At 35.4% G+C, this 14146-nt stretch overlaps 1 protein-coding gene across 2 annotated transcripts in view; it reads right to left on the reverse strand.

Annotated features, from left to right (window-relative positions):
- The window catches only part of Garem1 (GRB2 associated regulator of MAPK1 subtype 1), a 182283-nt gene that overhangs the window by 167440 nt on the left and 697 nt on the right, over nt 1-14146 (reverse strand). The window lies entirely within an intron of this gene.

A 14146-nucleotide genomic window follows, 5' to 3' on the forward strand; every position in this document is an offset into this window, starting at 1 on the left:
CAAGAAAATGTGGTACATCTACACAATGGAATTCTATGCCTCTATCAGAAAGAATGACATTGCCCCATTTCTAAGGAAATGGAAGGACTTGGAAAAAAAAAATCATATTAAGTGAAGTGAGCCAGACCCAAGGAAACATAGACTCTACAGTTTCCTTCATGGGGAATAATTAGTACACACCTAGGATAATCCTAGCAAAAGATCACAATAGCTCAATAGCTATGTACATATGAACACACAAGATGACACTAAGCAAAATGAACTCCAAATTATAGAAATAAATGGTTTATCATTATTGTTGTTATTTTCAACATACCATGTGAAATTATGCCTTTTTCTTTTGTCTTTCTTCACAATGGTTTTACCCGTGATACCACTCTAACTGATTTTGGTACCCAGGATATTGTATATATGTGTATTAAAACTAGGGAAGGAGAATATCAAAATGGAGACACAAAGGATAAAAGACAAACCAATCCAACAGCAATACTTAAAAAACTATTTGCTGTAATCCAACTGTACAACTCATTGAGGGGGAGAGAAATGCGGAAAGGGAAGGCGGGGGAAAATGAGGGAGGGGGTAACAAGTTGGATAAGAAATGTTTGCACTGCCTTACATATAAAATTATAACCCCTCTGTACATCACTTTGACAATAAAGAAATATTTTTTTTTTAAAGACATCATCTGCCATTTGTGTTCTAGAAGCCAAAGGTTCAGGGCTATCCTCTGGTATAGAGTATAGCTCTTCAAAATATACTTCCCATGCTCCAGGCCCTGGGTTCAAACTACAAGAAGAGAATAAAACTAAATCCATTCCAATCCATTCTATTAAGGTTCCTCAAGGAATCCAGGATTGAGCTTTTCTAATTTTACACAGGGTCCCTACAGTAGACAAAGCATCTTGACTACGCTTCTAGAAGGCATTTAACAAGGTACTATTGCTTCCAAATCTCACTAGGATAGCCTGAATTTAATTTTTCATCGCACACACAAAAAAAATCTAGGGCCTCCCATGGCCTTTGGAAAAGAATTAAATCAAGAATAAGGACAGGTCTAGCAGTAATTTCTTTCCTTTGGGGAATTTTCAGATTTCATTAAACTTTTGTGTTGTTGAAACAAAGCCCAAGGCAGTCCTGAAAGACAAGTGTGGCTCAAGTGTGTTTTTCTACTGTTAAGGAGAAAAATAAACATGACAAAGATAGCTCATATTATAAACAGAGTTCAGAATAAATAGGCTGGCAAAACGGCAGCTTGTAAGGAAACACAAATCTTACATCATATGCAAAAATTAATTCCAGATGGATTAAAGGCAAATGAAAAAATTTTGAATGTTCCCAGACCATCTAAGAGACTACATGCAGAAGGCTAGGTTTCAGGCAGACTTTTTTTGTTAACCAAGAGTGAAAATAAAAAAGGAGGACTTATCCACGTAAAAATTAAACTCTTAAGCAGACAAATACAATATAAACAAAGTCAACAGACAAAATAAATGAAAATAAGAAAAACAAGCTATCTCTGTATTATACAAATGACATTCAGAAACTGATGAAAACAAGCCAGTAATAGAAAGAAAAAAAAAAGACTATAATTTCAACTTACAAGTAAAGTCCAAATGGCAAACAAATACATAGAAAGGCGCAAATAAAAAATCAGAAAAAAAAAGAAAATTAGCACAGCAATAAAATCATAATATATATCCATTATTCTTAATTCTACAATAACTATGATTAACATAGATTTAGAGAACTGATATATGGTTTTTCTGTGATGGAAATGAGAATTGTTAGGGGCCTTGGGACATATTTTGGCAACATCTATTAAATCAAGTCCATTCTGTAAACTGTGATTTGGAAGGTATATAAGACCCATTTTCCCCCTTGTTTCCAAAAATAAGGAAGTTTCAGCTTTGCATATAACATTGAAAGAATCAGAAAGACAATGCTATCAAAGAAGTCTGCAGAAGTTAAAGCTATTAAGTAGAATCAGAATCACAGAAAAACAATGACCATATTATTGGCATTATATACAGGAAGGTTTACTAAAATGCAACTCATAATGGCCAATAGCCAGAAATAAACTAAACACAATCAATAAAGAATGACTATTTCCATGTGATAAAGTACTACGTAGTTGTTTTAAAATGAGGACCTATTATAGGAGATGGTTTAAAAAACTGCATGAGTGATATAAAAGGACAAAAAGCATTGTATACAATCCAATTTTTATTAAAAAGTAACAGAATTCTGCATCTATCTATACATCTAATGCTGATGCAGGAGGAATACAGAGAAAATATGTAGGAAATGCAATGGGTTGTGAAAGTGGATTATGTGACAGACGGGATTCCAAGGGGAATGGATGATGTCAAAGAGGAATTTTTTAAGTTCCCATAATGCCTCATTTACTGTAAGTATGCCAGTTTATGAATGGCGATGCATCAAAATATTAAATGGTGGTTATCTCAGGATGGTAGGATCATATTTAAACATTTTATATAGATTGTTCACAGTGAATATATTACATTTATAATTGGAGGAATTAAGTTTTATTGCAGCAATTTAGAAAACTAGGTAGCCTATAATGGTATTTACACTTGGTGCTTGTATTTCCTGTTGCCCTCCTTTTAGGCTCTCTCTAACCTGAAACACTCCTCTGATATAACATAATATCCAAACGACTGCAATCTACTCAGATTTCATCTTCCAGTTGAGTTTAGGAAATAAAAGAAAGAGAAGACGGGAGTATTAGAGTGAGTATAATTCACAATCTACCTCACCTACTGTGAAGTTAACTTAAAGCTTCTTTGTTAACACTAAAAAGATTCTCTGAAAGTTATCTTGCTCATCACCTTCAGCAACTGTCACCTAAACACTGATAAACATCACTATTTATAGTCTGTAGGTGAGATATTGGCAGAATGATATGTGTTTCATTTCCCATCAATCACTGGCAGGGAGAAATCCTAGGTTTTGCTTCTATTTTCCTTCTTCTTAGACATTACAGTGAAATGCACAGATACTCATCAGAACAGATGAAACGACATTGTAATCATGCTATCTGGACTCAGATTCTAAGTTGCAACAGACTCTGAAGTTGCTACAGATTGTCCCATCTAACTGCCCATAGGTGCCAAACTTCAAGCTGGATTACGTATAACATGTGAGAAAGAATTTAATAATCTTCACTTAGTATAATATACTAAGTGAAGTGAGCCAGACCCAAAGAAACATGGACTCTATGGTCTCCCTTACTGGGAATAATTAGCACAGGTTTAGGCAAGTCACAGCAGAGGATCACAAGAGCCCAATAGCTATACCCTTATGATCACATAAGATGATGCTAAGTGAAATGAACTCCATTTTATGGAAATGATTGTTATATCACAGTTGTAACTACTTTCAACTCCCATGTGTATCTGTAGTTACTACTATTGATGATGTCCGTGTATCACCTTCTTGTGATTGTATCTACACTAGCTCTGTAATCTTATCTGAGTGTATGGGAAACAGTGTGTACTGGAATTAGAATTAGGAAATTGAAAGGGAATACCAAAATTGAGAGACAAAGGGTAAAATAAGAGAAACAACAACAAAAGCAATACTTGCAAAACTGTTTGGTGTAAGTGAACTGAACACCTCAGGGGGGGAAAGGGGGAGGGGGGTATGAGGGACAAGGTAACAGTAAAAGAAATGTATCCAATGCCTAACGTATGAAACTGTAACCTCTCAGTACATCAGTTTTACAATAAAAACTTAAAATAAATAAATAAATAAGCAATATTCAATCCAAAAAAAAGAATTTAATAATCTTTACACATTTATCCATTTCGTTCTTTGTTCTTAAGGCTAAATGTTGAAGAATCTATTTTGTCAGCTCAGATTCATACAATCCACAGGAACTTATAAATAATGAAGTGCCTGTGGGCAAAACGCTGATTCAAATACAACATGGTTGTGAATATACAACATGATTTTTCCAAGACAAGATTTCATTTTATAAAATGAGAGGCTATTCACACTTTCAGAAAAGCAGCCAAAATAAAATAGAATATATTTAAATCCATTTACAAAGAAAAGTAAATTAATTACAAATAATCAATTTCAAACATCACAGTGATACCTGCTTGCATACATTAATACAAGAAAAGAAGTTAAAAAGTGATTAAGACACATTAACCTTGGGTATTATGAAAATACCCACAAAATAGGCAAATTCAAATACAGAAGTATTCTCCAAAACAAGACACTTAAAACAGCCAGTATATAACAACTGGAAGTGGTGATATAAGTAACGCTTAGTGGGTAATAACAATCACATTTAGTCAGAAAATTTTACTTCTTAAGAAAAAAGGAAAATGTTCATGACCTAATGTAAAATTAAAAAATCAACTTTACAGGGTTTGGTTTCCACTTTTATGTATGCTTTCCATTCAAATTTCATATCTGCATATAGCAAAAAGTAAATAATGTTATGTAACAAGGTATATGCTCTTTGGATTTAAAAATTATATTCACTTTTGTTTTTCTATAATTTCCAAATTTATAATAACAATGATAGCTGGGTGAAAACTGAAAGTACTGTTAAAGTAGAACTACTCCTCTTTGACAAGAAGAATAAAAGGAGAGAAGGGAAAACCTTAGGAAAAGATTTGTATATTTAACCCCTTAAGTTCAGCAAATCAAAGAGAAAAACAAATACGAAGCCACCCCTTTTGTCCCCCCCCCAAAAAAAAGTGAGGAAGCTTTTATAAACAATAGCTCCTTACATAGACAACTTCTCATGGCTTACTTCCTACAATGCACTTTCACCTCTTGCAATGGCTTTTAGTTCCAAGATGTAGTTAGTTCAGTGGTAGAGCACTTGCCTAGCTTGTACAGAAGGGCCTGGGTTTGATCCCCAGCACTGCAAAAAAAAACAACAAACCAAAACTAATCTTTGTAAATGTAGACCCATTTAAAAGCTATAGATCATGCTCTAGGATACAGAGGTAGTTAGGGAAAGAGGTTCATAGAGCCTCAGCTGAGGGAGAAACTGAACAAGGGAAATGATGCAGGGAGGCCCACCCACTACATGGCTATATTAACATATTTTTGCTTCCCTTCTCCTGATGTAGGAAACCCTGAGCATTGGGTCCAGTTCAGATTTCAGTCCTCTCTGCATTCTGGTACTCCCATATGGAGGTGTGTAAGTCCAGACGTATGGGATATGAGAGAGAGAGAGAGAGAGAGAGAAGTCTGTGTAGGACTAGAAGGAGCTATTCCACTTTTACATGTCTTGCTGTCTGAGATGAAATGACCTTGGATGGATGACAAAAATCCCATGATTTGGGTGAAGTTGTCAAATCAGTCCTAGACTACTTCTGCTCTATTTTCTTGTATACAGAAAAGAAAGATCCTCCTTGTTTTGTTTTTGTTATTGTTATTATGCACAACTGACCGTCTTATGGATAACATGAGCTTGTGAGAATTACCTTCAGTCCTATCTACTTGCAGTGGCTCCTTTCCTTTTAACTTTTAACAAAACATGAGACTAAAATAAACAGAAAAAAATAAGAGCAGAGTTCCTTAATAAAGATTTCATGTTACTTGTTATTTTTAAGTAGGTAATCTGAACCTTCTAGAGCACGTGCGTGTGTGCGGGCACGTGTGCGCTCTCTCTCTCTGTCTCTCTCTCTCTCTCCCTCACATGATCTGTCTTCCTTCTCTCCCTACCCTCTCTCCAACTAATTAAGTTGTTTTTTAACTTGGATCTGTCACTTGATTGATTTTTTTTTTTTAGTTAGGAGACCAAAGGTAAAAAATGGTTCCTGCATTATTTTAAATGTTAACAAGCTAAAACGACAACCTGGGAGCTGAAGCTACTTAGAAGCAGGAATGACACTGAACTGGGTTTGTTAGTTCTAGAAGTCCACTTGACCACTGTTGCTAAATAGAAGAAGAGCAATAATCCCAAATGAATGTCCAAAGTGGGATAAAACACAGCGTTTGGAGACAGATGTCCTAGAGTTGTGTAAAACTCTCTCAGGCATTTCATTAACCTTCTCATGAAAGGATGACAGATTCTGTTATAACCAGTGTTTTCTAATTACCTACAGGATAAAATACATGATTAAAAACGGAAAACATTTACTCTTTACTGTTACTTTTAGATATAGGAATGTAGTTCCCTGGTAGAAGGGAAATTTTTCATTTCCAACATCCTGAAGTTTGGCATTGAGAAAACTATCATCTTAATGACAATAATATATTTTTAAAATTTTTATTGCCAAGGTGAAGTATAGAGGGAATAAAGTATTTTTAAAATTGTCAGGACAAGGAAAATCTTGCTACTGTGGAAAAAAAATGTACAAAACATAACTTACTTTATCTTCAAAAGAATACATATATACGTACATATATATGCACTGTTCATAATTATATTGCCACGTTATATCCATAATAACCTGCTGATAATATTAAATATCACCCCAAAATAACAAATACCTTCATAACTATAAAAAAAATTCACCTTGCAGTATACATTCAGTAACTTGGTATTCATTAAACAACCATTAAGCCATCAAAGCCCAAATGGTATTTAAATACTTCCAAATGGGTTAACAATTTAAATGACTTGCTCTATAACTATAATACAATTTATCCACAGAACTGGAAAGAGGCTGGAGAAGGTGTTTGTTTCTTCCTTACCACAATGTAAAATGCCTTCAGGAGCATAAATGGAACTTCACTTTCTAGGATTAAGACACTATGGTTCTGGGATGAAATGAGGGAGGGGGTGACACCATTCAAAAAGAAATGTACTCATTACCTGACTTAGTTAACTGTAAACCCTTTGTACATCACCTTTACAAATAAAAGACACTATGGTTTCAAGTAATCTTTGGGCTATTCTAGGAAGACACAACAGTACCAAATTAGCAGTTATAGTTTCCTAACACTATTTGAACAAAGTGACAGGCTTTTCTTAGGAATATAATTGTTTCTGTCCATAGATAGGTAGTTAAATGGTTAGCTAAGGATCCAATCAAGCCTTTTGTTTTTTGGAGAAACAGCTAATTACTTTTCAAAGATTTATGACATTCTAACTCATGTTCTCAGGAGGCATGTGGGTATCAAAGATTAAAAATTCAATGATGTGGTAATATCTAATGTAAACTTCAAGATAAAACTGATTTTTTTCATCTAGCAAAAGTAAAAAAAATTGAAAATAAGCTGTAATTTTCAAAAATAATTTATTTAACACATTAGTAATAGCCCTAAGAATAATTATCTCATAAATCATGATGGTCTACTAATCTCTTATTTTTCCTGCTGCTAATATTAAGGCCTGCCATCTTGGTTCTGATATAAAAAATATACCTAATACATTTTGGATTACCATTCTTTTCTATTTAACAACAGTGGGAGAGTAGAATATATTGTCTCATAAAGTCTGAACTTATCTTTCAGACTTACAGAGCTAATAGACAGCTTCAGTAATATAGATATCACAAATCATGCTAATCAACTGCCTCTACTTGCCTATCATTGTGCTATGAGTTACCAAATACTAAGAATAACTTCAGATATCTTCAACCTGAAGCTCAAGCAAACATTCTAATGAAATTGGGAATAAGGAAAAAGTGGGGGAGGCTTCTCATGTGGCAATGCCCCATGAATGAATTAATTTCATGAGATTTAAAATATTTTAGAAAGTATCTTGTATTTTTTTCAAGTTTGGAAAAACAATATGCATATCAACCATTAAAGTTATTTTTCATGTTGCATACAACAGCTGGTGTTGTTAAGATCAAGAGTCTTGCTGAAAGCGGAGAAGTTACGGGTCTTCCTAGAACTGCAGTTCAGTAAGTGAAAAGGCAGATGATAGCTCAGGAATCTCAAACAAAAATAAACGAATTTATGAGCTGGTCCACAAAAACTTGCTATTTCAGTTAGGTGACCAGTGATCAAAATACATGAGAATTCTCCCTTCTGAAACTGATACAATCACAGCAGTCGAACCAGATTTCCTTTTAAAAATGAGGCAAGTGGCTTAAAATTTTTGCTACCAGTGTAGAAATTATGATTTTCAAAATTGCTATCTTACTTGAAAAACAATCACTCTGAAGGACCTCTGTCTACTCTTATTTTATGGATGTAAATGCCTGTCACTGTCTACTGCCCATAACAACATCCTCTCCTTACTTTCTAGGCATGACCAGTAGTAAGAATAAGTAACATAAAAGCATACAGTACATGAAGGGATAGTAAAGAGCCCTTCTTATTTCTTACTTGCTTGTAGCTTTCTCTTAGTAACCATTACATAACTATAGATATTAAAAACAGACACTGGATCTTAAGAAGATAAAAGTAAATATATGTTTAATTTTTTTTAATGTCCCAGCTCATTGTTTTGGTACCAAAACATCTGGTTCTGGATTATGTTAAAAGTTCCTCTCCCAGCTGAGTACCAGTGACTCAGGCCTATAATCCTAGTTACTCAGGAGGCTGGGACCTAAAGGATCAAGGTTCAAAATCAGTCTAGGCAGAAAAGTATACAAGACTCTCTCTCCAAAATGCCAGATAGTGAGGACCTGAATTTAAACCCCAGCACCACCACCACCAAAAAAAATAAAATAAAATAAAAAATCACTCCCTAACTTCCTACTGAAGTTCATTCCAAACTCAACCTGGGTTAGTTTATAACACTTTCTCTCTGATAAAGACTTTACTCCTTTTTTGCTTTAAATAATTATCACACTTCTAGATCAATAATCTGTGATGCTCAAAAGGATAGAGACTGAAGTCACCCAGATCATTTCTCTCACTTTATCTGTATAAGGATAATGTGTTTATTACTCAGCTTACTTCTGCGGCCTGAATGACATGATATACTTTAAAGCCTCTCAGTGCTGCAATTCTAATACCTAAAATTGGGCTTATTGTGTAGTAGGGGCTTAATCAACATTAGTAAATATTAGGTAACTGAATAAACAAATTAATGACCCAGTGTGTTTTTCTATATGAAAAGAGGTTAAGATCTCAAGGCTGTGGACTGTTAGTACCTGTAACAGAATGGAGGTCTCTGCTCTAATCCACATCATTTAAACCACTGCTTCTCCTACCCTTGTACTGTAAACACAGAATATCAGAGAAAATTAAGTCCTAGGATAAACGTATATATTTTCCTGGATCAAGATTTATAGTAAGTTACTTTAGGAAAACACACACACACGAAATAGTATCTATCACATAACAGATTTTTGAAAGCTAACATCATTTTCAAAGATAAAATACAGATCTAGAAGGATCTCTATGGTGGATTATGGATTTTCTTACAGCCTCCCCAGGTTGTAAGTGCCCATGCTTTTGCTCTTAGAACCTTCAGGCTCATAAATGATAGAACTGTAAAAGCACCTGAAAACAAAGCAAAATCAAAGTTCCCAAGCAACTGAGTCAGGCTTAGATGACTTCCCTTTATCACTTGGAAAAAGAGACAACTACCATTCTACTTACTTAACAGTCTCCAAGTCTCCCCACCTTTTCTTTTTCCTCTTTGCAGGTCAGTCTCTGTAACCTCAGATTTTCTTTTCCATTTGTCAAACAAGACCTTCAACTAATTCACTGTCTGCTGTCCTAGACTAATTCTTCAATCTGGGGTACATATTCTCAGCAAAGCTAACATTTCCCCAGGACTCACCATCACAGCTAGAAAAGAATCAGTTTCCAGAGGCTCAACTTCCAAATCTACTCAGAAATATTCCGCTGGGGCATGACTGTCATGCAAGAACATCCCTCCAGTGGTTACTGTGACTGATAGAAGCTGTCATCACTAATTCCTCCTCCACACAATGGCCCTCACCCACTACAGGTGTCACATTACCTTCCTCAGATGTCTCTAAAATGTAGAAGCCAGGAATGCAAGGATCCCTAGGGGATGCACAAAGGAGCCAAAGTCTCTAGTAGATGAGTGAACTCCTTCTATAAGTCAGGTACTTCCCAGTTTTTTGTTTAAAACAACAAAACAAATTGACAAAACAAAATATAGCCAAGCACCGAGGATCTCAGTTGGAAGCTAATCCAGGCAGAAAAGTCCCTATGAGATTCTTATCTCCAACTAACCAATCAAAAAAATGAAAGTGGTGTTGTGTCTCAAAGTGGTAGAGCACTAGCCTTGAACAAGAGTTCAAAGTCTGATGACCCAAAAAACCCAAAAACTAAAAAGTTTCAAGTACAAAAAAAAAGCCTATGGTAAAAAGAAATACCAAATTCTGGATTTCAGTGTCTATACTTTTCCTTGATTAGAGAAAGAATGAAAGTGATCAATAATCCACTTTCAATTATAAAAATATTCTGCACTGGAATATTATCTTATACAAAGAAAAGGAAATGAAATACGAATTTTTGGATATATGGAGATGATATACCATTTTTTAAATGTTACAGAACTTATTTGTGCCTCTTTAGATATAAATACTAGGAATCAAGTACAGATTCCACTCATGTTTTTGTGATGTAACAATGTGATTTAGAATGTCAATATTTAATAATTAATATAAAAAGTCACATTCTTTCAACTACTTAAACCTAAGATGAAAACTTTTAGCAAATAATTAGTCATAGAATCTTTTATAAGCTACAGAAAACAAAAGAGTTGGGAAAACACTGCCCTAGGCCTTCAGGACTTCCCAAAATAAAATAATGAGGGGAAAAAAACTAGCTTTTCTCTGTAGCTTGTAGAATGTTTTGACTGTAGACTGTTGGTGGGAGGGAGAGGATTAGTATTTTCTGCCCTCTTCTTCATCCTGTTGTCCTACAGACAATATACAAGACTGAGGTAAGTTTGGCTTATGAGATGATTCTCATCAAATATCCCAAGGATAGTGGCTACAGTTCCTTTGTGTTCTCCACAAGGAATTGTAAGCAAATACACATGAAGGCTCACTAATTTTGAATTTATCTTGTCATACAAAGATAAATTTCACTATTGGGACATATAAATTCAAAAGCATCAAAGCAGCATTTCAGAATTGGCAAGATTAATGCAAAAACTTAAATTCTTCAAATAGTGTATATAATTTTAACAATATGTACACCAAGAAATTATTGCAATGGACACATATGCATACTCTAACGCCCCCACAACTACACTTATTTCTTTCAGTCTCTATTTCATTCTCCAAACCTGTAGCTTCTCTTCTTCTCTGTTTGCTCTTTCCAGCCACTTCCTCTGGAAAGCAGATAGGCAACTAAATATGATGGATGATGCCAACACTTTATTCGATGTCTGCACTGTTTTAAAAATATTGTCTTTCTGGTCCTCCATCTCTGAGAGAGACAGACAGGCTATACAAAGCAGACATCAAAACTACTCCAAAGCTACTCCCCTTTAGGATGAGGAGGTAATAAGGCTTAAGATAAAGGGTCAGTCTTAAAAGGCACAAAGTTGCCTGGAAATCCCACTCCACCACTGACTAGCTGTGGGTCTTTCATTCAGTTTCTCTGAACCTCAGCTCCCCCAAGTTCCCACAATAAAGCTGTTCAGGATCTGAGACAATATACATCAAGCATGTGGAAAACAACCTGCCCATAGTAGGTATTCAATTATCAAGTTATGAGCTTAGGATTTTAATGTGCTTCCATGACAGCTAAAAATCTGTCAATAGTTTCCTCTTGGCATAATGTCAACTAGTGGCATGTTGTTCAATTTCTTCCTAGTCTCTTAAAACAAGTGATTTGGAAAATGAGTACCTTTCATGTCTAAGTATAGGGTGGGTGTGTGCAATGTGTGTGTAACTGTACCCACAGAACTAAAACTGGCAGCACACACACAAACACACACACACATACACACACAGAGGACAAGGACTTTACAAAACTTGAGATTTTACTGATAGCATTTTTAAAATACAGCAGCATGTCCTTAACCTTTTCTAAACACTGCTAAGAAACACGTTTAAAAATAAGCGACGAATCTATGACTGGTTCCTTAAAAGTCTACCCAAATTAGACTCTTAAGATAACATGTTGTCTGATAAAGTAAGCAAATATTTAAAAATTTGAATCCTAAAAATGTAAGGATGTGGTCAGAGTGGTACTCTCACAATACCTATATTAGTGTAAATAACTCTCTAAATCAACAGCAATGTGTACCAAGATTTTTAAAAGGACTCACATATGCATTCAGCAAGGTAATAATACACTAGAACCACACAAATAAATTTTTGTATAGGAGGTTCATACATTGTAACTTACAATAGTAGAAAAGGAAACTAATATTAAGTAATAGAGGACTGGATGTAATTCAGCTATTCCCACACAATATTATACATCTACTAAAAAGAACACAAAAAAGTATTTAAAGGAGATGGGATTGTTAAACGGGGGACATGTATAAAGAAGTATTTAGCTGATTATGAATTTGTGTGAACCCTGGCAATGTTGAAGTGGTGATAAGCAAAAAACTTTACAATAGAGAACTGGAAATACACAGAGTGATCAAAAATCCTTAGCAGGGCTTGAAAGGACACAGTGTTAAAACTCAGAACCCACGTCCTAATTTTAAAAAGCAGAGTGGGATGAGTGAATTGCTGAATCAGGTATTTTTCATGAATGGTAGGAATGAGAAAGTGGAAAATAAAACTAAGAGTTATGTCTGAAGTGATATTGAGCCTCTTTAAACTTTCAGTTTGATGAAGCTTTTGAATGACTATTATACCACATCCATCAATGCTCTCTTGCTTAGCTAAGAAGTTTTGGCAGAGTATTCAGAGATGAGAGAAGGTCTGGAAAGGTGAGGACTCAAAACCTGCCAATATACACACTTTTTCATAGTAGAGGAAAAAATGAAACTCTATAAACACACACACACACACACACACACACACACACACACACACACACACACTGAGGCCTGCAGATGCATACTTAATTCACAAAATACTTTTCCCACTCACATTCTAAGCAGAAGCCTCAACATATCTTTCTCCCAACGCATTAGCTGTCATAAAAAGTTCTAGATCATTTCCAGTCCCCACCATGACAATCACACAAGGATAGTAAGTTGTCTGCCACCTTTCTGGAACTTTCCAGCACTTATTTTTCACATGGGTGCTTCAAATGTGTAACCTATTCCACAGATAAGAAACAAATAAAAATGTCTTTGGACAGTTATACATCTTGTATCATATTCTTATACCCCAGAAAACAAGGAGTAACACAAGGACTTGGGACTCAAAAGGACATTTTTCTGCTCACTGGTATTTTGATTTGACCTGTGTGTGGACATAAGCTCTATTTGCCTGCCTGCCTGCCATCCTGGGGCCTGATGTCTCATAGCAGGTCAGAATCCTTTTTGCAAATAAATAGTCTAAAATCGCCTGAATCCCAAACCCCACTAAAGTTATTGTGAAGATAAAACACAACCTAAATCGCTCACTTTCTTGCCACAACTCTCTCAATGAAAGGTGTCCAGTTGCTTGATGCCACATCTGCAGGTTTGTCAGTAGATGTCATACTACAGATTATTCAAGTTGCAGAGATGTTTGGTTTCTCTTAGTCAATTTCAGTAACTATTGGTGGTTCCTTGCTTCTGAGCTCACGTGGCATATATTTGTGTATATATATATACATATATGTATATACACACATACATTTTTTTGTCTAGGCTGGAAATGTGCTCAGCTAATAATTAACCTTAAGCATACCATCACTTCTGCTAAAGACATTTTCTAACACATAGTCTGAAATTACTTTCAGTTGGGTTTAAACAAAACAGACAAGCTGTAATAAAAGATGTCTGAGAAATATGATCCCTTTCATTGGTCACCCAGGAGCCTTTTCCTCTTAAATCTGCAGCTCACGGGTTTGAGAGATCACGGAAAACAAGATACCATGCAGAGCACAATTATTTCCCTAAGAAAGTTGCCTAAGATAACTCTTCAGGGTTTCCCAGGTTGAGTAATTCTTGCAGGCGGATGGGGAGGGACAGTTTGCGTCCAAGATTACAATCTGAAGAGGTTTCCCTTGTTTTTTTAAGGCATTCGTTTTTGGGTTTTATTTTATTTTTTTAATTACACTCAAGGACTCTGATTTCCACCTCTCTAGCTGCTGCTGGGAGGAGAGTTGAGAGCAACGCGCCAGGGCTGCGGCAACCGCACCCGCCAA

This window comes from Perognathus longimembris, chromosome 15, assembly GCF_023159225.1.
Source record: "Perognathus longimembris pacificus isolate PPM17 chromosome 15, ASM2315922v1, whole genome shotgun sequence".
Lineage (NCBI taxonomy): Eukaryota > Metazoa > Chordata > Mammalia > Rodentia > Heteromyidae > Perognathus > Perognathus longimembris.